The sequence below is a fragment of the Vicugna pacos genome, chromosome 10 (assembly GCF_048564905.1).
Source record: "Vicugna pacos chromosome 10, VicPac4, whole genome shotgun sequence".
Classification (NCBI taxonomy): domain Eukaryota; kingdom Metazoa; phylum Chordata; class Mammalia; order Artiodactyla; family Camelidae; genus Vicugna; species Vicugna pacos.
In genome coordinates, this window is record NC_132996.1 from 20,243,607 (window position 1) to 20,271,493 (window position 27,887).

General features: G+C 32.5%; 1 long non-coding RNA gene across 2 annotated transcripts in view; it reads left to right on the forward strand.

Moving 5' to 3' along the window:
- Window positions 1–27,887, forward strand: part of LOC140698671 (uncharacterized) — a 61,517-nt gene that overhangs the window by 14,703 nt on the left and 18,927 nt on the right. The window contains exons 3-4 of one of the 2 annotated variants that reach the window (XR_012076491.1): window positions 16,554–16,673; window positions 17,558–17,585. This is a non-coding gene — a long non-coding RNA (uncharacterized lncRNA). Of the gene's footprint in view, window positions 1–16,553; window positions 16,674–17,557; window positions 18,271–27,887 lie in introns of those variants that run through there. The other variant, XR_012076489.1, reaches the window with a different exon arrangement.

Sequence of the window (27,887 nt, forward strand, 5' to 3'; positions counted from 1 at the left end):
ATCAACAATAAGGTCCTACTGTATAACATAGGTAAACAACATTCAATAGCTTGTGGTACCTATGATGAAAAAATATTTATAAATATGTATAACACAATCACTATGATGCTGTACACCAGAAAGTAACACAATACTGTAAATCAACTATAATTCAATATAAATAATTTTTAAATGCCTGTATAAAATTGTCACATTTGCCAGAGGAAGAAAAAAAAAAGCCACATTGAAACCAGAACACTTGGGCTAATTTATTCTATTAGTATTAGCTTCCCAAATACTGAAATGGTTACCACAGTGGGGCACTGCTAGAAGATTAGCTAAATTATTTGTCACTGGCTTACTGTTTGATTCACAAATAGCAAAGGAAATTATAATGGAATCTGGAAAGTTGAAGACATGCACACAATAGAGAAGCAATTAATAAAAAAATCTCCCATACTAAATTGGAAAGCAAACTATGTACTTACTGAGCCCATATCTTATGGGAAGAGTTTAAAAAGAATCAGATTGTTGCAGGTTTTTTTTTTAAGTATTCCTGTGGTATATACTAATAAATGAAGAGAAAGATGATGTCAGAAAAGAATTGGCTGTTTGCAAGGAGAAATGAAAGGAAATAGACTATAGTTTTTTGTGTTTGAAATATTAGAAAAACTGAAGGTTTTGATAGGCTATGGAAAAGATTTGACTAATAATAAAATATAAAATTAGCCCTCTTTTTTACAATCATGGTCTATTGTACTTAAAATTAGTTAAAACTCAAAACACTAAAATTAAGAATTGATGTTATATGTGTTTTTTAATTTCTTTGAAGATCTCTGAAAGAAAAAAGAATATTCACTTATTTTGTAATTGAATATAATTTATGGTACCATGGATCCAATGGGCTATTTTTTTGTATTTTTTTTCTTTTTTGGTGGGGAGGTAGTTAGGTTTATTTATTAATTTTTTAATGGTGGTACTGGGGATTGAACTAGAGACCTTCTGCATGATAAACATGCTCTCTAACACTAAGATATACCCTCCTTACTCAATGGAGTATTTATTAAACTAAGATTCATTATGGGACATTAGTAATCTTATTTTTGTTATTATGAAACATTTTTCTAGTTCATCATCCTAGGAAATAATTCCATTAACATACACCAATTATTCCCAGCTATGATAAATGATACAGAAATACTAGGAAAATGGAAGAATGTCTCATACAGGATAATGCAATAGTGAAATAAACTACCACTATTACATCATCCTTTAGTTTTCTTGTTGTGTTGCCCAAAGTATTGCACTACATTTCAAAAACATCAGAGTCACCTTCCTTGTAGTTCTTTTTATAGCTTTTATCAAACACCGTGAAGAGTTTATGATTTTTTTATGGTGTGTCCATCATGTCAAAAAGAACAAAATTGTCAAAGGAAGAGTCTTCACAATCATTATGTGAATCAGAAGACAAATGCTAAGAGACAGAGTACAACACTCTAGACTTCAATGATTATGGTCAAAATGATCGTAAGTAAACTCTCAAACTGAATTCTCAGAGGATGATGTCCAGATGATTATTTTCAAACTCAAGAATTAAAATCTGAATAATATATTTCTAATTAAAAATGAAATATACTATTCCTATCTAATTATTCATTCAATATGAAGAATTTTGCTAAAAGAACCTAGACCATCCATTTTTGTTAAAATAATGTGTGACAGTATTTTTTAATATTTTATGAAGTTTGCATAAATTTTACTTGTCGAGAATCATAACTGGGAAATTGCTGAAGATGGGCATATATACAATAATGTAGAAAAAAAGAAAACATAAGACTGACCATTCTAATTGGTGTTTATAAAATTATGGAGCAAAGATGGCTCTCTTTATTCAGTAAAATTGGGATCTATCAAATTTTTTAAATTAATTCATTTTGATGATGCAAGAGTAATAAGCTAGAATCTATTAGAGATGTATTTAAAATCTAGACTCAGTATTTACAAGACTAATTTGCACCAGGTTTATGAATGACAGTTAATGAGAACTTAGTTGCATTCAAAAGGAAATTAAAGCAGCATAACCTAAAGAAACTATTGGAAATTAACTATGCATACACAAATAAAAACATCAAAGGAAGGGTAGAGAATAAAACTGAGGAAGTCTCTCCAAAAGTAGAGCAAACCAGAAGTGAAAAAACAAGAGAGAAAAATGAAAAAGTCTGCTCAGGAAATCCAAATTTTGAGTATCAAGAGTTTCAGAAGGCTACAATAGAAAAAAAATATGAAAATAAATTAAGGAGAAAAAATTAACTAGCTTTCCCAAGATAGAATGTGGAGAGTTTATAGGTTGCAATGGTCTGATAAGTAAATAAAACAATGAAAGAAAGAGTTCTATATGGTCTATTTTGAGTGCTATTTTGAAATTCATAATCTGGGAAATAAAGAAGTTTCTGTGATGAGGGCAGAGAGGGAAGTCATAGAAAAAATCAAGTATCAGAATGAATTTGGAACACTAGAAACAAGAAGATAATGGAGAAATGCCTTTAAAAAATTCTGCAAGAATTTATTTTCTTTGTAGAGTTTTATAGTAGGCAAGAATGAAGCTGGGGTAAGAATAAAAGAAAAGATATTTTTAGACCAATAAGATCCCCAAAATATTGACCTCACATGTACTTTATTCTAAGGAAGCTAATGTATACAAGCACGCACAAAGGGAGGGCTAAGATCCAACTATATACTATCTACCAGAGACTTATTTTAGCTATAAGGACATATTTAGGCTGAAAGTAAATGAGTAAATTGATGGAAAAATGTTTCATGCAAATATAAACCAAAGAATAGCAGAGGTGACAATACTTATATCAGACAAAATATACTTTAAGTTGATAACTGTCACAATACACAAAGAAGGACACTATATAATGGTAAAAGGCCAATTCAACATAAGCACATAGCAATTATAAATATATATATGGCAATTATATATAGCAATATAGCAATTATATATATATGTAAATATATATATATTTAAAACAGCAGAATATCCAAACATGAAACGAACATTAACAGATTAAAGAGAGAATTAGACATTAACATAAAATAGTAGTAGATTTCAATACTATACTCTTTTGATAATGGATAGATCAATCAGACAGATCAACAAGGAAATAGAGGACTTGAACAGCACTATAAACCAGTTGGGCCTAACAGACATAAATAGAACACTTCATCTAACAGCAACAGAATGCACATTCTTCTCAAGTGCATATGAAACATTCTCAAAGATAAATCACATGCTAAGACACAAAACAAGTCCTAATAGAGTTGAGAAAGCTGAAATCATACTATATATCTTTCCGGCCACAATGGAATAAAATTAGAAATAAATTAAAAATGAAAACTGGAAAATTCACAAATATGTGGAAATTAAACATACTCTTGAACAATCAATTAATTAAAAAAGAAATTATAAGGAAAATGAGACTTTCTTGAGATGAATAAAAATGAAAATACAGCATATCAAAATGTATAGGGATGCAGCAGAGCATTACTGAGTAGGAAGTTTATAGTGATAAATGCTTACATTAAGAAAAATCTCAAATCAACAATATTAATATTATACTTCAAGGAACTAGAAAAATAAGAACAGAATAAACCTAAATTAGCAAAAGAAAAGAAAAATAATAAAGATTAGAACAGAAATAAAAACAGATTAGAAAAGCAACTAAAATGAATAACATTAAGTTGTTTTTTGAAAAGACAAGCAAAATTAACAAAGCATTATCTAGGCTAAGAAAAAAGACAAAATAACAAAAATCAGAAATGAGAAAGAGGCATTATAACTGATGCCATAGAAATAAAAAGGATCACAAGAGACGACTGTGAATAGCTTTACGACAACAAATTGGATAATACAGAAGTACTGAATACATTTATGGAAAGACAATCTACCAAGACTCAATCATGAAGAAATAAAAAAAATCAGAATAGATTTAGGAGTAAGGAGACTGAATCAGAAGTCAAAAACTTCTGACAAAGAAAAGCCCAGGACCAGAAGGCTTTAGTGATAAATTTTATCAAATATTTAAAGATGAACAAACATCAATCCTTCTCAGTCTATCCCCCAAAACTGAAAAGTAAAAATTACTTCCAAAAGCATTTTATCAGGCTAGCATTACCCTGATGAAAAAATCAGACAAAATACTACTTCCTTGCTAAATACTGATGGAAAAATTCTCAACAAAATATAAGCAAACCATACACAACGGCACATCAAAAAGATTATACACTCTTACCAAGAGGGATTTTTTTCTGGAATGCACAGATGGTTCAAGTTTTATCAATCAGCATAACACACCACAATAAAAGAATGAAGAATAAAAGTCAAATGATCACCTCGTGATGCAGAAAAAAAGATTTAACAAAATTCAACATTTTTATGATAAAAAACACTCACTACAACAGGAATAGAAGGAAATTACTTCAACATAATAAAGGTCATATATGAAAAGCCCACAGCTATCCCACTGAATGATGAAAACTTGAAAGCTTTCCTTCTAAGATCAAGAACAAGGCAAGAATGTCCATTCTCATATGTATTCAACATAGAACTCAAAGTCCCAGCCAGACCAATTAGGCAAGAAAAATAAACATATCTAAATTGGAAGAGAATATGCAAAATTCTCTTGGTTTGCAGATGACAGTTTTATAAGTAGAAAATCCTAGACTCTACCACAAAACTATTAAAATTAATAAACAAATTCAGCAAAGCTGCAGGATTTAAAAACCAACATACAAAAATCAGTTGCACTTCTATATGCTATCAATGAACAATTAAAGGAAATTAAAGAAACAATCCCACTTAAATAGCATCATAATAATAGAATACTTAGCAATAAATTTACCAGGGAGGCAAAAGACTTGTACTTAAAACTACTTAACATTGCTGAAAAAATTAAAGAATGCCCAAATAAATACAAAGATCTCATATTCATGGATTGTTAGAGTTAATATTTTTAAAATGTCTATACTACCTAAAGCTATCAGAGTCAAAATCCCAATGGCACTTTTCATTCAAATAGAAAAAAATCTAAAATTCATATGAAATTGTAAAAAAATATCAAACAGCAAAAACAATTCTGAGAAAGAAATACAAAGCAGGAGGTATCAATCTTTCTGATTTCAAAACATTACAAAGCTACAGCAATCTAAAGAGTATGATACTGGCACAAAGACAAAAATGGAACAGAATTCTCTATTTCTCCTAGAAATAAGCCCACAAATGATCACATGATCAAATAATTTTTCAAAGGGTGTTAAGGCTACACAATGGAGAAAGGACAGTCTCTTCAACAAATGGGATAGGAAAAGTGAGTATCTAAATGCAAAAGAACAGAATTGGACATTTACCTTATGCCATATACAAAAATTAACTCAAAATGAATTAAGAGACCTACAGCAAAGGAAACAATCAACAGAGTAAAAAAAATTACAGAATTGGAGAAAATATTTGTAAGCCGTATCTGATACAGGGTTAATATTCAGAATACATAAAGAACACCTACCACTCAACAACAAAATAATCTGATTGAAAACTGGGCAAAGGACTTGAATAGACATTTCTCCAAAGAAGATATACACATGGTCAAAAATATATGAAAATATACTCAGCATTACTAATCATTACAGAAATGCAAATTAAAACCACAATGTGATATCACCTTATACCCTTAAGATGGCCACTGTGAAAGAAAATAACAAGTGTTGACAAGGATGTGGAGAAATTGGAACCCTTGTGCAATGCCAGTGGGATTGTAAAGTGTTGCAGCAATTATGGAAAACAATATGTAGGCGCCTCAGAGAACTAAAAATAGAACTACCATATGATAAAATACCACTTCTCAGTACATATCCAAAAGAATTGAAAACAGGATCTTGAAGAGATATTTGCCCACTCATGTTCATTGCATCATGATTCACAATAATCATGATGTGGAAGCAAAATAACTGCATCAATGGGTGAATGGATAAAGAATATGTGTTATATACACCAAAGGGTGTGTTATTTAGCCTTACAAACAAGGAAATCCTGTCATATGCTACAGCATGGATGAGGCTTCAGTAGGTTATGCTAAGTGACATAAGCCAGCTGCAAAAAGACAAATATTACATGATTCCACTTGTAGAAGGTTCTCAAAGAAGTCAAACTCTTAGAAAAGGGAAGTATAATGGTTGCCAGGGGCTGGGGAAAGATAAAAAGGGAAGTTGTTGTTCAGTGGGTATACAATTTGTTTTGCAAGATGAAAAAATTCTAGAGATCTAATGCACAACAGAGTGCATACAGTTAACATTACTATACTGTACACTCAAAATTATTAAGATGTTAAATTTTGTTATTGTTTTTATCCCAATAAAAAATGTATTTTTCATACTCTTAAGAACCTAAAACTGTTTTGATTCCAAACATTGAAATAAATATTTGATTATTTTGTCTTAAAAAAGGTAGGTAAGAAAGGAACATAGAGGAAGAAAAAGACATGATATACAGAAGAAACAAGGAAAAAAGTGACTGGCCACAGGAACTAATCACAGAGAATGTCCTACTTGACAAGTAATTGTATAAGACAAAAGACAAACGTAAGCTCAGTGCAAACTGGGGCCAGTGCAGACAGCATCAATGTGATCCAAAGACAGCCAAGCTGTGCAGCAGGCCTGTCAGCACTCAGTCTAGAAAGGAGAATAACCATCTCTAAGAGGAAAGTCTCTAAGAATAAATAGGAAATGACAGATTACATAATAAGACTGACTTTGTGGAAAATTGTACTGAGAGGCTATAGAACATATAGGAAGAGGACCAACAAAATAAGCAAAAAAGAAGTATTTGCTTTCAAAAAAAATTAAAAGAAAGGAAACAAATATGCTGCAATGCTCAGTTTGAGAATAATCCTACTTAAGGATAATACTGTAAACAACATCAATATGATATAAGTAAAAATTTAATCACAATATTGGAACAGTGGGATAGGGGAAGCAAAAAGGATGTCGGTTTTGAGAAAGAAATTCACATGCACTTTAACAGTAATTCACAAGATAATTTCTAAAGTTCATGAATGAAAGTAAAGCTGTGTAAGCACATTATCTCAGAAGAGTTGAAAGAGCTTGCCTTTGAGGGATAACCACGGAAGTGAGAAGATATGCGTCAGGAAACAACTATTTTTTATAACCCTTTTGCATCATTTGATTTACTAAACCAAGTATATACATTAGCTTTTTAAAGTTAATTTTAAAATGGCTTAATCTGGAATTGTATGTAACTATGTAAAGCATAAATTATTTCTAAAAGTTATAAAATTTTTTATATATATATATAGATAGACAGATAGATAGATAGATATCTCCTGCAGTTATAGTCACAGTAATAAAATCAAGTTCTTATCAAAATGTGAAAAACACTGAGGTTTGAAAATCTAATATAATATTTTTTCTGTTCATATTAAGATAATACAACTTTTTTAATTAAAAAATTAAGCTCCATGTAGATGCCCTCACAATCCTTCCAGTTATCTCAAATATGTTATACAAATATTTTCTTTTTTTTTTCTATGTGCCCAATGTGAACATGTTTGGGAAGCACTGTTCTAAACTATCCTCCTTCCAATTATTATTATTATTATAAAGTGATATAAATGAGTTAAAATATTTGCCACAGTTAATAAATGTTATTTTCCTAGTCCTTTCCTCTCCTTCTGAAAGGCTGCTGAGTTTTTAAGAAAATAAAACCCAAGATGTTAGATAACTTTTCCAGGCTAGACTCCAAAGCCTATTGAATCCATTCTGCAATTGAAAATTATATAACTGCTTTTGGTCTTAATGACTTCATATTTTTCTACAGCCAGAGTTGACTTCTTATGTTTATCCCACCAAGCATTGTGTCTGAAACAGAGTAAATGCCTAATAAATATGTCAACTAAAGAAAGAATGTCACCTACACTATAAGATACATAAGCTTTTGTGGGCTGGCCCAGAGGTTTAATGATTCCTTCAGTCATCCATTTCTCTCTGTATGACTAGTATATATTTTTAACTACTCTATACTTCATTATTATTAGAAGCAGATGAAGCTACTATCTATTTCCAAGAACTTGAGTTAACAGTCATTTAATGGCCAGTATTGTATCGATATCATCCAATCTTACTGGCTGCCCTATTGATGATTAAAATATTTAAAAAGATTAAAATAGTACAAGTAGTGCACAAAGCCCAGACCAATGTATATTGTAATTTCTTAATGAATGCAAATTTTATCTCCCTTTCTTGGAGAAAATTGTGTTTCAAACTCTAAATTATCACTTTATAAAACTATTTCTCTGGGTGTTCTTGTGTAAGATTGTGGATTTTATGTTCAAAAATGAATTCTTCCAAGGATGGCTTAGTTTCTCTAAACAAGTCATAGCTAAGGAGAGTAACAGGTTTTGGAGCTACTGAATCAGCAAAATGAAAAAGTGCATATGCAGGAGTATTAATGCAGTGTGTGATGTGTCTTATCTCTACTGAGTGAAGAGGCAGGAAATTATGGACCCAGAAATAATGATGGAGTGTTGGGAATTTTCTCAAATTCGCTTATTCACTTTAGTGATGGCTGTAATGTTAGTTCAGTGTCACTGTGCTCATCAGTTCTACATTTTCAACTGGATGCTCAGTCTGTACTTCTGTAAATTATAAAGAAATAGAAATGACTCAAGCACTTTTTTTTTGATTCTATAACCTGGTTCCACATCAACTATCTGATACCTCTCTTATTCTTCCTTACTAAAGTTCTAATCCAGTCTTGTCATATCTTTCATCCCCAACACTACTGCTTTCTTCACCATCATTCTGAATTGTACTACCACTAGCACCCCATCACCACCACAGTATCACATTTATCCTCTATGATTCAACTTTTACCATCACCATTCTGTTCTGTAATATAGATGCATGACTAACAAGAAGCCAGGTCACAGAAAGTATTTTTCAAAGAAAACATGTGAAATATTGACCTCCTACCCAGAAATGTTCTCCCTCTGTCATTGACTAATGACATTCTCTCTTGGTTTTATGCTACCTTTCTTATCAATAACTTTGTATCAGCTTTGTCAAGGTCCCTGCTTTAATTCCTGCTCCTCTTCTGGTTCCAAACTTAATTTTAGTTTTACCAGTTCCTTCTCCGATCACACTCTGGTAACTCAAGATAGTCCCTGTCATCATTGTTGGCATGACCATCTACGTTCTGCATTGTTTGCATAATAGTTTTAATTTTTAAAGTGTTTTTACTAAGTCACATTTACTCTGGTCCTGGTTACTCATTCATACATGGACTTTCCTTTCCTTACTCCAATTTACTGAATTCTTTACTTTCTTTAATTTGGATACCTTTTCCATAAAGCCATCTGTGTCCAGAAGAGTTCCAATAAGAAGCAGATGGCCCACTTGAAACTGGATTATATGAGGAGAGTTTATTTAAAAGGGGGTTATTTACAGAATTTGAGTGTTGGGAAACTTCAAAAAATTGTAGTACCAAGAATTTGCCAACCCTAAGACTAAAGGTAAATGGGGAAGGTATTAGTATCAATATCCAGAAAAAGACCATGTAACCTCATGTACTTAGATAAATCCAGCTATAAGGCAAAGGAACCTGGAGTAGGTGAAAATATGAGAAGAGAGGAGAGTGGATGCTGAGAGCTAAATGCAAGATGGTTGGTGCACCATCCCTACTTCAATGAAGAGTGTGTACCCATTATCTTTTTTCCTTCTCTCTGGTGATGTGACTATTGCAATTACCATCATTGATAATTCAGGCCCCATTTCTGATGGTGAGGTCATATTCAGTTATTTATATTTTCTGGATTCCCAGTTTTTCCATAAGTCCCTGTCAAAATATACTCTAAATATCACCACCTCCCTAAAGATTTTTTTCCCATGAGCTTTCAACCAAATTTGGGCTCTCCTTGAGAACCAACCTGAGTCTCATCAATATCTTATGTTACATTTATACTGCCATAAATACAATAATTTTGTTTTATTATTTTTCCTCTGTGATTATAACATCTTTAGAAAGTCATTAAAAAGAATAAAGAAATTGAAAGCAGAAAGATATGAATTAGAACCCAAGCTCTTCCATTCATTATCTACCAGATCTTAAAAATATTATTTCATTGTTCTGTCCCTTATTCTTCACTTCTGTTAAATTTGGAATTTTCTGAGGATTAAGTAAAAAGCACATATAAAGTGATTAAAACACTGTTACAGGATAATTATATATTCATTGACCTTTATTCATATATTTATATTATTCAAAGATGCTGCCATGATTTATGACAGTAGGCACTGAGTAAATGTCTCAAAAAAAAAAAAAACCCAAAAAACCAAAAACAAAACTGAAGTTGTCAAAAATGCTTTGCTCTCAGTGTTTCCAAAAAAAAAAAAAAAAAAAAACTCCTCATATTTTATATAGTGAACATAATTCTTTATCATTTTTCTCTTGTCCCTCTCTGTACCTTAGGTTAAAAATACAAAATTTTCTTGTTTGGCACTCTGATTTGTTGAATATATACAAAGTTGATGAAGTTCTGTTGAAACTTCCTTTTACACCATCCATCAAATCTATCCTATCTGTTCCTCATTTTTCCAGCATAATGTCTGGATCATGAATATAGACATGTATTTGTTTTCATATTCTTATTCATTAAAGGTTATAATAAGATACTGAATATAGTTCCATGTGCTATACAGAAGAAATTTGTTTTTACCTATTTTTGTACATAGTGCTTATCCTCCCAAATTTAACCCTTTCCATCCCTTTTCCCCCAGTAACCATGAGATTGTTTACTATGTCTGCAAGTCAGTTTCTGTTTTGTAGATGAGTTCATTAGTGTCCTCTTTTTTTTTTTTTTTTGTTTCACACATGACTGATATCATATGGTATTTTTCTCTCTTTCTGGCTTAATTCACTTAGAATGACAATTTCCAGGTCCAGAATCATCCAATCCAACTGTGTTATTTTCATTTTCTTATGAATAGCAAAAAAAACCCTAAAATTAAAAAAAGGGAGACAACTATGAACAACTATATGGCAATAAATTGGACAACTTAGAAGAAATGGACAAGTTTCTAGAAACATACAGTCCACCAAAACTGAATCAAGAAGAAACAGATCATTTGAACAGACCAATCACTAGAAGTGAAATAGAATAAGCAATAAAAAACCTCCCTGCAAACAAAAGTCCAGTGCCAGATGGCTCATACCAATCCTTCTCAAACTCTTCCAAAAGACTGAAGAGGAGGGAATATTTCCCAACTCATTCTATGAAGTCACCATCACTCTCATACCAAAGCCAGGTAAAGACACTACCAAAAAAAGAAAGCCATAGACCAATATTGTTGATGAACATAGATGCAAAAATCCTCAACAAAATATTAGCAAACAGAATCCAACAACACATAAAAAAGATCAGAAACTATGATCGAGTTGGATTAATCCCAGGGACACAGGATGGTTCAACATACACAGGTCAATCAACGTGATACACCACATCAACAAGACAAAGGACAAAAATCACCTGATCATCTCAATAGATGCAGAAAAAGCACCTGATAAAATTCAACACCAATTTATGATAAAAACTCTTACCAAAGTAGGTATAGAGGGAACCTGTCCCAACATAATAAAAGCTACTTATGACAAACCTACAGCCAGCATAATACTCAATGGTGAAAAGCTGAAAGCCTTTCTGCTAAACTCTGGAACAAGACAAGATTGTTCACTCTCACCATTTCTATTCAGTTTAAGTATTGGAAGCCATAGCCATAGCAATTAAATAAGAAAAAGAAATAAAAGGGATCCAGATTGGAAGAGAAGAGGTAAAATTGTCATTATATGCAGATGACATGATACTATATGTAGAAAACCCTAAAAGCTCCACACGAAAACTACTAGAACTAATAAAAGAATCTTGTATATGGCTACCTTGCCAAATTAACTAACAGAAGTAAGTGGCATTTCTTTACAATAAAAATGAAATATCAGAAAAGGAAAGTAAAGGGACAATCTCTTTTAAAATTGCATCTAAAAAAGTAAAAAATTTAGGAATAAATCTGACTAAGAAAGTAAAAGACTTAAACACAGAGAACTACAAAACACTGACTAAGGAAATTAAAAATGACTTAAAGAAATGGAAAGACACCCCATATTCTTGAATTTGAAGACTTACTATTGTTAAAATGGCCATACTTACCAAAGCAACCTACAGATTTAATGCTACACCTATCAAATTACCCAGGACATTTTTCACAGAACTAGAACAAGTAATCCTAAAATTTATATGGAATCACAAAAGACCAAGAATTGCCAAACCAATACTGAAGAAAAAGAACAAAGCTGGAGGAATAACCAAAACAGCATGATATTGGCATAAAAACAGACATATAGATCAACAAAAAATAGACAGCCCAGAAATAAACCCACAGACTTACGGTCAATCTTCGACAAAGGAGGCAAAAAAAAAAGAATGGAGAAAAGACAGTCTCTTCAGCAAATGGTGGTGGGAAAACTGGACAGCTGCATGTAAACCTATGAAGTTAGAACACTCCCACACACCTTACACAGAAGTAAACTCAAAATGACTTAAAGACTTAAACATAAGACAAGACACTATAAACCTCCTAGAAGAAAACATAAGCAAAACATTATCTGACAGAAATCTTAGCAGTATTCTCCTAGGGTAGTCCATCCAGGCAATACAAACAAAAGCAAAAATAAACAAATGGGACCTAATTTAATTTATAAGCTTTTGCACAGCAAAGGAAACCATAAGCAAAACAAAAAGACAACCTATGGAATGGGAGAAAATGTTTGCTAATGATGTGATTGACAAAGGACTCAATTTCCAGAATATATCAACAGCTCATACAACTTAATAACAAAAAAAAAAACCCAATCCAAAAATGGGCAGAAGATCGAGACAAGCAACTCTCCAGTGAAGATATACAAATGGCAAATAGGCACATGAAAAAACTGCTCAATATCACTATCAGAGAAATGCAAGTCAAAACTACAATGAGGTATCACCTCATACCGGTCAGAGTGGCCGTCATTAAAAAGTCCACAAATGATAACTGCTAGAGAGACTGTAAAGAAAAGGGAACCCTCCTACACTGTTGGTTGGAGTATAGTTTGGTGGAGCCATTATGGAAAACATTATGGGGTTTCTTCAAAAAAACAAAAATAGGCTTACCATATGATCCAGCAATCCCACTCTTGGGCATACATACAGAGGGAACTCTTAACTCAAAAAAAATACATGCACCCCAATGTTCACAGCACTATTTACAATAGCCAAGACATGCAAACAACTTAAATGGCCATTGACAGATGACTAGATGAAGAAGTTGTGGTATATTTATATCATGGATTATTACTCAGCCATAAAAAAGAATAAAATAATGCCATTTGCAGCAACATGGATGGACCTAGAGATCATCATACTAAGTAAGTCAGAAAGGAAAATAACATATGTTATCACTTACATGTGGGATCTTAAAAAATGACACAAATGAGTAAAAAAGAATAAAGTAATTCCATTTGCAGCAACATAGATGGATCTGGATAAGGTCATTCTAAGTGAAGTAAGCCAGAAAGAGAAAAATACCATATATCACTCACATGTGGAATCTAAAAATGGAAAAAAGACACTAATGAAATTATCTACAAAACAGAAACAGACTCACTGACATAGTAAACAATCTTATGGTTACCAGTGGGAAAGGGGGTGGGAAGGGATACACTGACAGTTCAAGATTTGCAAATATTAGCTGTATGTAAAAAATATAAACAAGTTTCTTCTGTATAGCACAGGGAACTATATTCAGTATTTTTTAGGAACCTATAATGAAAAAGAATATGAAACCAAGTATATGTATGTATATGTATGACTGAAACATTATGCTGTATACCAGAAACTGGCACATTGTAAACTGACTATACTTAAATCAAAAAAAAAAAAAAAAAAAGGTCAACAATGAAATCAAAGAAGAAACTAAAAAATACCTGGGATATATATTATTTTCTATTATATTTTCCATTACAGGTTATTATAAGATATTGAACATAGTTCCTTGTATGCAAAATTTTACATGTAAATCATCTAATCCAGTATCTGGCATACAAGTGCTCATTATAGTTTATTATGTACATTATTGTTCTATGTATCAGAAAAATATGCATGTATTCATGTATACTCATATTTTAAAATCCCACACATGCACTGAGATGCATTGACTGTGTGCACTCACAGGAGCACTGAAAGCTAACTGATAACAATTTAATTTTATATTTATTAGGTATTTTCCTTTTATGTATTTTTTGAAATAATTTATACAGTTATAGAAAAGTTGCAAGTATACTACAAATAATTTCTATTAACTCTTTATTAGGTTTCATTGGTAGACAGATGCCAGATATGCACAGACATGCATACATATGTAGTTTCTGAACTATTTTAGATGCAAACATGATGCTTCTTTCCTTCTAAATACTACACTTTACTTTCTAAAAAACAAAACAAAATTCAGTTTCTTCTAATATAAACACAGTACAATTACCATAAGTAGAAATTTAATTTGATAAATTAATATTCTCTAATTTAGAAATCTAGTCCAGAAATCTTCATTCTTCTCCAAATAATATATTACTTTCAGTTGTTATGCTTCTTTATTCCCTTTAATTTGGAGAAGTTCATACTTTATCTTTCTTGACATTTAAATTTTGAAGAGCAGAAACAAGTTCTATTGTAGAACTCCCTCAGTTTGGGTTTATCTCATGTTCCCTCATCATTACATTCAGGTAATACATGTTTTTGGCAGTGATACCAGATAATTAACACATTATTTTTTCTCAGTGTATTAAGCAGGAGGCTAATGATATGATGCCAAATTTTTCTATTACTGCTGATGTTAACTTTGATGACTTGGTTAAAGACATGAATGTGAAGTTACTCCATTTTTGGCTTTGTAATGAAAAGTTATCTTCTGGGAGAGAGTCTGAGAATATGCAGATTTCCCATTATTTTTCAAACCCTTATTTATTATTAAAGCCACATGCAGTGATTATTTTTGCCTGAATTAGTATTACCTGATGTTTTGCCAAACAGTGAATTTTGAATTCCATCATTCTGTTAGTTTCTATAAACTAAACTATAATAAATATCTTCCCTTTTTGTTTATTTCCATGGTCTTATGGAATTTTACTTTATTCTATGGATGATAATCCATTACCACCATTATCTGTTTTGATATTAAAACATATCATATTTGGCCAGTGGGAGCCCTTTAAAGCTGCTACTGTGTTCTCTTAATGCATCTCCATCATGCTTTAAGCACTTTCTTGCTTTCTGGCACACAAAGATATTTTAGCATTAGCCTGAACTTTCTTATGTCTAGTACTAAAATCAGTCATTTATATCAAAGATCCTTGTTGCCTCTAAATGGAAAATCATGTTTAGTAACAAATACATAGCCATTACGTTTGCCCATTATTTTACAGTGTCATTACTTATAACCCTCTCAGTGAACAAGGCTAGGATATAAAAGTTGTATATGGGTGTATCTATACTTCATATTCTATGTGTCTGTCTGTCTATCCATCCAACTAAAACCAAGTGTTTTTCAAATACATTTACATTACAATTCACCAAGGCATGGCTTACTGTTTTCCCTTTCCCATTTTTGTAACTCCCTTGCCTGACAATAAAATAACTGACTCCTATTATCCCCCAAATATTTACTTATTCATTCAACTATAGAATCAGAGTAGGTAGTTTCAGAAGTCCTAATCCATATTTCTATTCTAAAAGAAACCTATGGAATAGAAATCAGTATTGCCCATAGTATTTTTTGCCTTTAACAAGAGAGTATAGTCTACTTATAGAATATTCTGTATCCAAGTTTACTATATTCTCCATATTCTTCATTGTATTTGTATTTATCATTTACAGTACAGTTTTCTCATGGTTCTTAAATTTTATCTCACACTATTATGTATCAATCTGTCAATTTGTTTATTCAGTATGTAAAATATTAACAATCTTTCAAAAGTCAGAACTGTTTAGTAAACATATATTCAGAGAGGTATTATTCTCTCCTCCATTTCTTCTATCTCACTTCTACTTACGTTTTCTAACATGTTCTTACTCATCTTCAGTACATCAAAATCTCAATGTTTTCTTATTGCACAATTGAGAAAGATGCTTGAGTCTTTACTTACTCTCCCTTCTTTCTCAAAATAAATTTAGGATACAATAGATGCTTCTTTATGATTTGCTATTTTTGCTTAGAAATATATATTGGAAATCACTCTATAAAAATTCATAGAAAACTTAACATATTTTAGACATAAAAACTTCATTTGCATTACTCATTTTTTAAATCATCTTCTATGTGTGGCTATGCAGATTGTTTCCTATATTTTGATATTACAAACAGTGCCACCATGAATAACCTAGAACATTTGTATTTTTGTTCTGTTCGTCATATATTTTCAGAATAAATTCCTAGAAGTAAGATTGCTGAGTTAAAATGCAAACACTTAAAGGATTTCAGCTCCTACATGTAAAGAGACTGGGTGTTGTCACAAGAATTCTTACAAGAAAAAGCTGGAAAAAGTGAGTATCAATGACCTGTGTTGGACCCGTAGAGAACTGATAGCTTAGGGCTAACCAAATCTGGAGAGACAGGTACACCCAGACAAACAAGGAGATCTGCTTACCTAGAGCAGTAGCATTCTGAGCCATAAACTGGTAAGAAACATTAAAGGGGAATTTTGACAAACTGTTGGAGGCTCAATGCGAACTAGAAGGACAGAAAAGCTTAGAGGCTTCAGTTGGAGGACCCACACTTTTGTGAATGTTTCCTCACAGATCTGACCCAGTTTTCACAATGAAGATCTAAAAATGAACCCCTCAAAACTCTGGGAGGACAATGGAAACAGTAATCATTGTTAAATAAGCACAGAGTCTTCTCTGTAACAATGGTTTATGCTCCAGGGTCAAAAAGATGGCTTCAGAGACCTATCCTGATTTGTTGAAGGGAATTTCTCCCATTCCATCCCCCTTAGCCATGTTTTCTTTCATTTAAGGAGTGAAAAACACATAATCAACAGGATTCAGGGCCTCCAAAAAATAGATTTGAACAGTGCTATCAGCAAAGGGAGTAGGGAGGCAGAAGGGTAAAAGCTGTATCACTGGAGAAACTCTTGTAAAAGTTATGGAAAGACAATCATCTGCTAAAAGACCCTCCCCCAACAACATACTTTATTGCCACGGCAACATGGTTTCAGTCTAACAATGGATTATAGCTGAAAAAGTTGCATGTCACAGACTTAGGGAATCTCAAAGTTAAGAGAGACAAAAACAAGAACACCAGAGGAATTTGAAGACTTTTACCCACAGACACAGCAAACATTGAAAAGCCTTATTCCTAGTCAGATTAAAATAAATTCTCATACTTGGGTCCCAATAATTTATACACTGTGTCTTTATTTTAACAGAAATTTAGAAGGCATGCAAAGAAGCAAGGTAAGACAAATACAGTCTTCAGGGAAACTAGAAACAGAAGATCAATGTAGACCCAAAGCAAGCAAAGGGAAATAATACAAATCAGAGCAGAAGTTAGTGAGGCTGAGAGCCAACAAAACAGAACAGAACAAAAAAGAACGGAGATAATCAGCAAAATCAAAACTGGTTCTTAAACAGATTAATAAAATTGATAAAACCCTAGCCAGGTTAACTAAGAATTAAAGAGAGAAGATACAAAAATACCAGTACCACAAATGAATGACAGATTTCTACTAATCCCATGGACATTAATAGGATAATAAATAAATAACTTGAAAAACCTCAATGTGTTAACGAAAAATACCGCAAACCATATGAGTAAACAAAGAATGCTGAAACCATCAAGTCATCAGCCGCTGCCACCACCTCCCAGTGAAGACAAGCCTGCAGCCTGGCCTCTGCAGCCACTCGCAATGGTGGACTCAGAATACTCTGAGGGGACTCAGAATAAGAAAGGACAGGATACTGGCCCTAGTTAGCTAGGTGCTTGTCAAAGAAATGAATTCAGTGAGCCCAAATGTTTTCTTACTCCCATACATAGAAAAGCACTAAATTCTGTAACTTGAGATGCCTGGTTTTCTTTAGATAACAAGTAATCTTTTACTGTTCCAACTACCTGGTCTTTGTTGTAAAGTTCCTATATATCCTAATTCCTTCCCTACCTCTTTGGAGCAGTCCCTCTGAGAGATCTGAGAGGCTATCATCCCGGCTCGAGTCCTCCAGCCAAATAAAACATAACTCTCAACTTTCAGGCTGCGCATTTATTTCAGTTGACAATGTTATCAAATTTCACAAATCAGAAAAAAATATATCAAACCCATGAAAGATGCAAACTACTACAAGTTACATAAGGAAAAATAACCCAAATAGCCTTAAATATGCTTAAAAAACTGAAAAACTAGTAATTTTGTAAAGCTACAGTCCCAGATGGTTTTACCAGTGAATTTTACCAAACATTTATTACTTAAATGACACTGTAAATAAATATTTCACAGTATTTTCAAGAAAACAGAAGTAGAGGGATAACTTAATAACTCATTCTGTGTGCCAAGTAGTATTTTAATAGTGAAACCAGATAAAGAGATTAAGAGAATAATACAGACCAATAACTCTTGTGAACAGATAAAATACTCCTTGACAAAATATTAGAAAATAAAAGTGATACATAAAAAGTATTATGTATCATGATAAAGCAGTGTTCATTCCATTAATGGCAAACTAGTTCAACACTAAATTCATTAGCATAATTATCCTATTAGCACACTGAATAAGAAAAGCCACATGACTATATCAACAGACATACAAAAGCATTTAAGAAAAATAAAGAAACATTCATAAAAACTTTCACAAAAAACTAGGACTAGAAGGGAACTTTCTTAATGAAATAAAAGGTATATATAAAAATGTAAATCTAACATCATACTTAAGGTAAAATTGGTTTAAAAAAAAGAAAAAAGAAAGAAAGGAATCAAAGTATTCCCTTAATCATAAAGCAAGACAGAGAAGAAATGAACAAAGGAATTACAAAACAGAAAACAATTAATAAAATGACAGTAGTAAATCATTACCTGCCGGTAAATACATTTAAATGGATTAAATTCACCAAACAAAACAGACAGAGGAGCTGAATGGGGAATTTAAAAAGGATCCAATAATATGCTGCCTACAAGAGACTAGCTTTGGTCTAAAGACACATCTAGGCTGAAAGTGAAGGAATAGAAAAAAAAAATAAATAAAACTATTCCTTTGGTAACCAAAAGAAAGCAAGGTGGCTATACTTATACTAGACTACACAAACTTTCAATGAATATCTGTCACTAAGGACAAAGAAGGCCACTAAATAATGATAGAGGAGTCAATTTACCAAAGGACATAAAAATTGTAAATATACAGGCACCCAACATTGGAGCACCTAAATACATAAAGCAAATATTAATAAAACTGAAGGATAAATAGATAGCAATACAGTAATAAAGGGGGACTTCAACAGAATGAAAGACAAAAAACACATGATCTTTTCAAAATATGCTGAAAAAGGATTTAACAAAACTCAATACAATTTCATTATAGGAACTCTCAACAAATTAGATTTAGAAGGAATGTATACAATAGAAGGAATGTGTTTGAATATAATAAAGGCTGTTAATGACAAGCCCACTACTAATATCATACTCAACACTGAAAAGAGAATTTTCTCTAAAATCAGAAATAAGACAAGCATGCCACTTTTCCTACTTCTGTTCAAAACAATACAGAAAGTCCTAGCCAGAGAAATTAGGCAAGGAAACAAAATAAAACCCATGCAAATTGGAAAAGAAGTTAACATTTTTCTGTTTTTCTTACATATAGAAAACCCTGAAGTCTCCACCAAAAACTGTCAGATCTAATAAATGGATTCAGTAAAATTGCAGGATCCAAAATCAATAGATGAAAACCTTGTTCATTCCTGCATACTAAGAACAAGTTTCCTGAAAAATACATTAAGAAAACAGTTCTATTTATGATAGCATTAAAAGTAATAAAATACTTGGGAATAAATTTAAACAAGGAGGTATAAGATCTACATACATACTAAAAACTACAAGACACTGATGAAAAATTTGAAAAAGAAAGATCAATGGAAAGCTACCCATGTTCATGAACTGGAAGAATTAATACTGTTAAAATATCCATATTACCTAAAGCAATCTGTAGATTCAATAGAAACCTTATTAAAACTCCATGACATTTTCAAAGAAATAGAAAAAGTAATCAGAAAGTTCATAAGAATCAAACAATACCCTGAATAACCAAAGCAATCTTGAGAAACGATAACAGTCTGGATGCATCACACTACTTGATTTCAAACTATATTACAAAGCTATAATAGTCAAAACAGTATGTTGGCATAAAGACAGACACATAGATCAATGGAACAAACTTGAGAGCCCAGAAATAAACCCATGCATGTTCAGTCAACTGATTTTTGACAAGAATACTAAGAATACACAATGAGGAGAGTGTACTCTCTTTAATAAATGGTGTTGGGAAAACTGGAGATAATATATAAAAATATATATGGAAGAATAAGGACTTTTATCTTATACCACAGATAGAAATTAACGTGAAGTGGATTACAGTCTTAAATAAGACCTGAAACTCAAACTCCTAGAAGAAAACAGGGAGAAAACTCTTTCATATTGGCCTTGATTATGTTTACTTTTCAATACGACACCAAAAAGCACAGCAACAAAAGCAAAAATAAACAAGCGGAACAGCATCAAACTAAAAGGCTTCTGTACATCAAAAGAAATTGTCAATGAAATGAAAAAGCAATCTATGGAATGGGGAAAATATTTGCAAATCATATCTGATAAGTGGTCAGTATCCAAAATATATAAAGAATTCATACAACTCAATAACAAAAAATAAAATAAAATAACCTGTTTTTAAAAATGGGCAAAGGGCTTGAATAGACATTTTTTCCCAAAGAAGACATACATATGTCCAATGGGTATATAAAAAGGTGCTCAAGGTCACTAATAAGCAAGGAAATGAACATTAAAACCATAATGAAATATCACCTCACATCTGTTAGAATGGCTATCATCAAAAAGACAAGGGATAATAAATGTTGATGAGACTATGGAGGAAATGGAACCCTAGCACAGTACTGGTGGGAATATAAATTAGGACATCTATTAAAGAAGACAGTATGGAGGTTCTTTAAAAAGTTAGAAATAGGATTACCATATGATTTAACAATCCCATTTCTGGACTGAATGAAATTGAATGAAATTAAATCAGTAAATTCAGGAAATATCTGCAATCCCATATTCATCACACCGTTATTCCCAATAGGCAGGATAGGAAAATAACCTAATATGTAATGGACAGATCACTGGATAAAGAAAATATGGTTTATTCATACAATGGAATATTATTCAGTCATGAAAAACAAGTCCTGTAATTTACAACAACATAGATGAATGTGGAAGACATTATGCTAAGCAGGATAGTCATACATAGCAGGACAAATACTGTATGACATCACTTGTATGTGGCATCCAGAAAAGTTAAGCTAATAGAACTTAAAGAGGACAACATATTTACCAGGAATTGGGGGTGGGGAAATTGGGGAAATGTTGGTCAAAGGTACAAACTTTCAATTATAAGATGAATAGGTTCTGAGGATCTAATGTACATCATGATTAGTATAGTTAATAGTATCATATTGTATACTTAAAATCTGCTGAGAGAGTAGCTCTTTAGTGCTCTCACTACATGTAAAAAAAAGAGTTATATGTTAAGTTAAAGGGTATCTTCATTAACCTGATTTTGGTAATCATTTTACAACATATGTACATTAAATCATCATATTGTACAGCTTAAAAATCATGCTGTACCACCTCAATATATCCAATTTTTATTTCTCAAATATATTTCCATAAAATTGGAGAAAAAAGAAAACAAATAATAAAATTTTTAAAATGAGCTAAAGATTTGATCAGGCACCTCAACAGACAAGAGACACTAATGTCAAATGAGCATATCAAAAAAATATAAAACATTATTTGTCATTAGGGAAATACAAATTATTATAAGAATGAGATACAACTACATACTTTCTAGAAAGGCTAATTAATTTTTAAAAAGTTGCCAGAAATGTCAATTGCTTACAAAGATGTAAAGCAGAAGGAGCTTTCCCTCACTGTTTCGGGAAGACCCACCTTGAAAATAGCTTGGCAGTTTCCTACAAAGCTAAACATAGCCTTACCAAATTATCCCACAACCACACTTCAGGTATTTATTCAAATGACTGGAAAACTCCTGTCTACACAAAAATATTTTGTTTACAGCATCTTTATTCATAATTGCAGGAACTGGAAGTAATCAAGATGTCCTTCAATAGGTGAACAGAAAAACAACCTATGGTACATACTATTCAATGAAATTATATTCACTTAATAGTAGAATGAGATGTTTAGGTACAAGGATGTCAATGAATTTTAAATGCATGTGAAAAAAGCATGTCTGAAAAAGCTACACACTGTACGATTCCATTTATGTGACAAATTGGACAGGCCAAATTTCAGAAAGTAAATAGATCAGTGGCTGCTAGGAAATTGAGGTCGGGTAGGGGGAGCAAAGAAGGAAGTGTTGAATAGATGAAGCACAGGGAATTTTTTAGGGTTGTGAATTTTGATCCTATAATGGTGGATATGACTATACATTTATCAAAATTCATAGAACTGCACAAAATGTGGACTTTAATATTTCCAAAGTAAAAAAATAAATTAGAAGACTGAGGGATTCACATAATTTGATGCAGAATGTGACAAAACAATCTAAGTGAATTGCAAACTCATGAAAAACTTAAGTGAATGGAGAAAACAATGGTGACCAATCACATTTGGAAATTACTGGAATTTGTAAAACTAAGGCAAAAGGTATTGTACATCAGCACTGTACAGTTAATAAAATTTACCACACAGGGGTACATGTTAACAATTTGAAACTATTATAGTAAAGTTGAACAACTACATTGAAAAATCGTAGATGCTGGCAGCCAACTTTCTTATTTTGACAGTGAGAGTTTTTACATATAAACAAGGGAGGAGGTTAGAATGAACTGTCATAATGGATTTGAGTTCGAGGTGTCAGTGTGAACTTATATTTAGCTCATATAGATGAAGTTGGTCACATAAATATATACGTGTAAGCGACTGTAAGGATACACATATGCAAATATAAATATTATATTTACTTGTTCTTTCAGCTGACAGTGCCTAGAAACAGTGGCACTCTAGGATAAGTAAAAACATATAATGTCCAGATCTTAATTTCTGATGTCATTCTCCAATAAAGGGAACTAGGGCTCTTTGAAGAAGTGGCTGACTCTAGGACTAGGGAAGGGAATATACAAGATGATCCTGGTGCTCCTTGCAGTACCAAAATAAGGAAGTGCTCCAAAAACAAACATACACACACAATGACAGAGTATTTCGGAAACCAATTGTTAAGAGTTCCTAATCACCACAGGTGGAAAATTTTAAGCAACAATTGAAAGAAGCATTGGATATAACCCCAGGTGTAAAAATAAATATTCATTAGGCCATACTAAGATAAATAAATGATTGAATGAATACATACACGTGGAAGAATGAGACATCTTTTTGGTAAAATCCTAATAATTTAACTCTGTTGTTCTGGAGGTGGAATGGAACTCCCCACTGTGTGCTGTACACAGTGACTTCCTTTCAAAAGTACAATACAGGGAAAGGAAAAGCAGTTAACTGTCCACTGGAAAAATTTGAAAAACTCTGTCAGGTGGATGACCCAGATTAACGTCAACGGTCATAAATCATGTTGATTGTACCCTGAGGTGATACGATAAGACTAACACTTAACCTCTGTGATCTTCTCCCCAAACCCATAACTCCACTCTAATCATGAAAAGACATCAGACAAACCTCAACTGAATGACATTTTGTAAATACGTGACTGGCATCCTCAAAACTTTCAGGGTCATCAAACACAAGGGAAGTCTGTGAAATTGTCACAGCCAAAAGGATCCTAAGGAGACATGCTAACAGAATGTAGTGTTAGGTATCCTGGACAGAATATTGAAATAGAAAAAAGACATTAGTTTAAAACTAAAGAAATTTTTAATCAAGTATGGACTGTGTTCCATAATATTGTGCCAATATTGGCTCATTAATTGTGACAAAGGCACCACACCTATCAAAGCTAATAATAATTTCGGAGGCTGCATTTAAGTATGTGAATACTGCTATCTTCACAATTACTCTGTTGTGATAAAACTATTTGCAAAAAAATTATTTGTTAAAAAGTGGACACATATGTAAGTTTGTCAATATCACTCCATAGCCTTTGTGCTGTTTGCATTATTAACAATGTGTGAGATTGTTCATTTCACCACGGCCTCAAGAAGCTGGTGTTAAACTTTTAAAGTTTTGCCAATATGATAAGTGAAAAATGATATCTTAGTGTAATTTTACTTGTGTTTGCATACTTGCCAGAGGGATTGAACTGCAAAATGCTAAAGTCTACTCTTAAACATCTTTTTTTGAATGTCTAATCATGTACTTTTGCCTATTTTTCTATCACTTTTATAATATTTCCTCAATTTATGTATTAGTGATATTATACTTTTACATGAGATGTATGCTAGAAACATTTCCTCTGTCAGTTGTCTGGTGTTTTTTAATTTTGCCTTTAACCACAAACTTTTTAATAAAATGTTAAATTTATCAGTATTTAATTTTATTGTATCTGGATTTTGAATCCTAGTTAGAAAGCCTTTACCTACACCTATGTAAATGTTTTTTAAATTCAATTTCCAATTATTGATTACTAATATAGAAACAAAATTGTGTTCTTCAACATTGTTAAAAATTTGTTCTAGTTGATCATTGAAAAATTTTTGGTATTTTCTATGTGGATGGGGTCATGTGGACTTCAAAAAAAGACAGTTTTACTTATCCTTATTTCTTTCCAGCCTGCACGTACTACATTCGTTTTTCTTGCTAGGAGCTCCAATACAATGTTGAACAAGGGTTTGAGAGTGGACATCCTTGCCTTTATCCCTCATTGTAGGAGGAATGATTGTCTTTCCCTGTTAAGTATGATGGAAGCTGTAGGATTTTCCAGATGTTCTCTACTAGGTTGAAGCAGCTTGTGCTCCACATGAGAGAAGCGTCACGGACATTGGCAGTGTATTGCTCCTATGACATGAGGAAGACTTTCTCACTTCCCTGTCCCCACTGTCAGTCTTTTTAAGTAAGCATTTTGTGGAGATCCATGAAGAGGAGATGTTGAGAGGATGCAGCCACCATTCTGTCTGTGGCTCTGGGGATTCTGAACGGTCACACTAGCCCACAATTGCACTTCAAGAACTTCTTCAAATTCCAATGTTCTTTCTAATCTTTCTATGGCTGCCATCTTTTTTTTCTCGTGTTCTACTGAAGACAAAAGCAGTTCGTGGGTCCCGTGTCTCCTCAAAGAGGCCTGTCACACTTTGGAACTCAGTTCACCTGGGTGTCTTAAAATCTCAGATCTCTTGATGACTCAAGAAAAGACAATGATTTTGGACATTGTCTGGCTTTTTAATCATTGTTACTTTGGGAGTAATATTCTTTCCCAGTTGGTCGTATCCTAATTAGGAGAAGTGGCATCAATTATTATGCCATACATATTTTTGAGCTCTCACCGTGTGCCAAGTGCTGTGCTAATTAGAACTTTGTGATCTGATTAGAAGGCTCTCTCCTCTTGGAGTAAGAAGAATGAGGTCTGATAGCAACTCTACATCCCACATGCTGCAAACTGATTCTTAGCTAGTTATAGAGCCATTCTGTGCTTCCATTTTCTTCTCTATAAAACAATGGTTACTTTGTCACAAATTTCAAATGAGACACACAAATACAGTTTGTTAAACATCTCTTAATGTGGAAATATAATAAAATTATATTTTTAAAGCTATCTTTCACAGTAATTTATGGCCCCATGACCTGAAGGAGTGACCTATTATCACAACATTACCAACAGTAACAGTGAAAAAATGGTATTAAATGTATTAAAGAATTATAAATTATTTCAAAACATGTCCAGTTGGCAACAAGCTTCACAGTTTGGATTTCTATGAACACTTTCAGAAACAGTGAAATTGGGTTGAAATTGCCCTGTCATTGTATATTATTTATACATTAGGTACAAATAGAAAAAGAACCCCATGTATGAGACAAAGGTAATGGAATTTTTCTCCTGACACAAATCCTCTCGAAAAAATCAAAACAAGCAGGATAAAGATTTATTGAACTGAGTTGTTAGATTAGAAACATAATTTAAAAACAGGAGAAACCTTTTTGTTTCAAAACTCATATTTGTGCAGGTGAGAAATCAAAAGCCCAGAGAGGTTAAGTGATATGCTCAAGGCTACACAGAGAAACTGCTGCATAACAGAGATCACTCCACAAGTCTCCTGACTCCTACACCAGTGACCCTGCCATTAAATTACATTGCATTTCTGTTATTCAGTGTGTTTCATTGCTTTATTATTTTAAATAAACTTTTATGTTTAGAACTGTTTTAGATTTAAAGAATAATTTTAAAGATAGTAAAGAAAGTACATACTGTGTTCAGTTTTCCTTGTTATTAGCTTACATTAGTCTGACACATACAGTTAAGTAACCAACACTGATACATTATTATTAACTGAAGTCCACAGTTAAGACTGACTTAGATTTTACATAATGTGTTTTTCTGTTTCAGGATCCTATCCAGGTTATCACATTATGTTATATTTAGTCATCATGTCTCCTTAGGATCTTCTTAGCTGTGAAAATTTATCTTTTGTTTTGTTTCGTTTTTAATGACTTTGACAGTTTCTGAAGGTCAGAAATTTTGCAGAACACCCTTCAGTTGAGCTTTGTCTTAGGTCTTCCCCATGACCAGAGAGTGGGGTTACAGGTTTCAGGAAGATTACAGAGTTCTATCTTTATCACATCATATCAAGGGTATGTACTATCAACCTGGCTTATTACTGTTGATGCTGGCCTGAAAGCCTAGTAGAGGTAATGCCTGTCAAATTTCTACACTGTAAAGTTATTCTTTCCTTCTCAAATTTTTTATAGTTTGAAAGACAATCACTATGATTGCCCACATTTAAGGAGTGGAGAGTGATGCTTCACCTGCCTGAGGATGGAGCATATTCCTAAATTATTTGGAATGCTTCATGGAGGATTTGTCTCTTCTACTTATTCACTTATTTATTTCTATCAGTATGGACACAGATATGTATTTTGTACTTTGGGTTATAATCCCACATGACTTTATTTTGATGCCCAAATTGTCCCAATTGTGGCCAGAGTTCCTCAGTTGTTTCCTATCCATTTGACACACTCTCATTGTGTATGTGTTTGTGTGTGTATGTATGTGCATGTGTTTGAGCACTTCCTAACTTTTTGCCACTACAAAATGCTATAGGTCTATTTTGTGTATTTTCTGCTCTAGTCCTAGAATCAGTCATTTTCCCAAGAATCTCTCCTAATGCAGACTGCTATTAGAAACCAAGATCTGAGTACTATATATGCTCCTTGAAACCAAGATCTGAGTACTAAATATGCTCCAGTCATTGTTTCTAGGCCCTCTTAGCTGACAGAGCAAGAAAAGCAAGGTACTATATGTATATATATTAACCAGTGTATCTTCATTTACCTGTAAATATTTCTGTGTGTAACCATCTACATCAATATTGATTCAGTA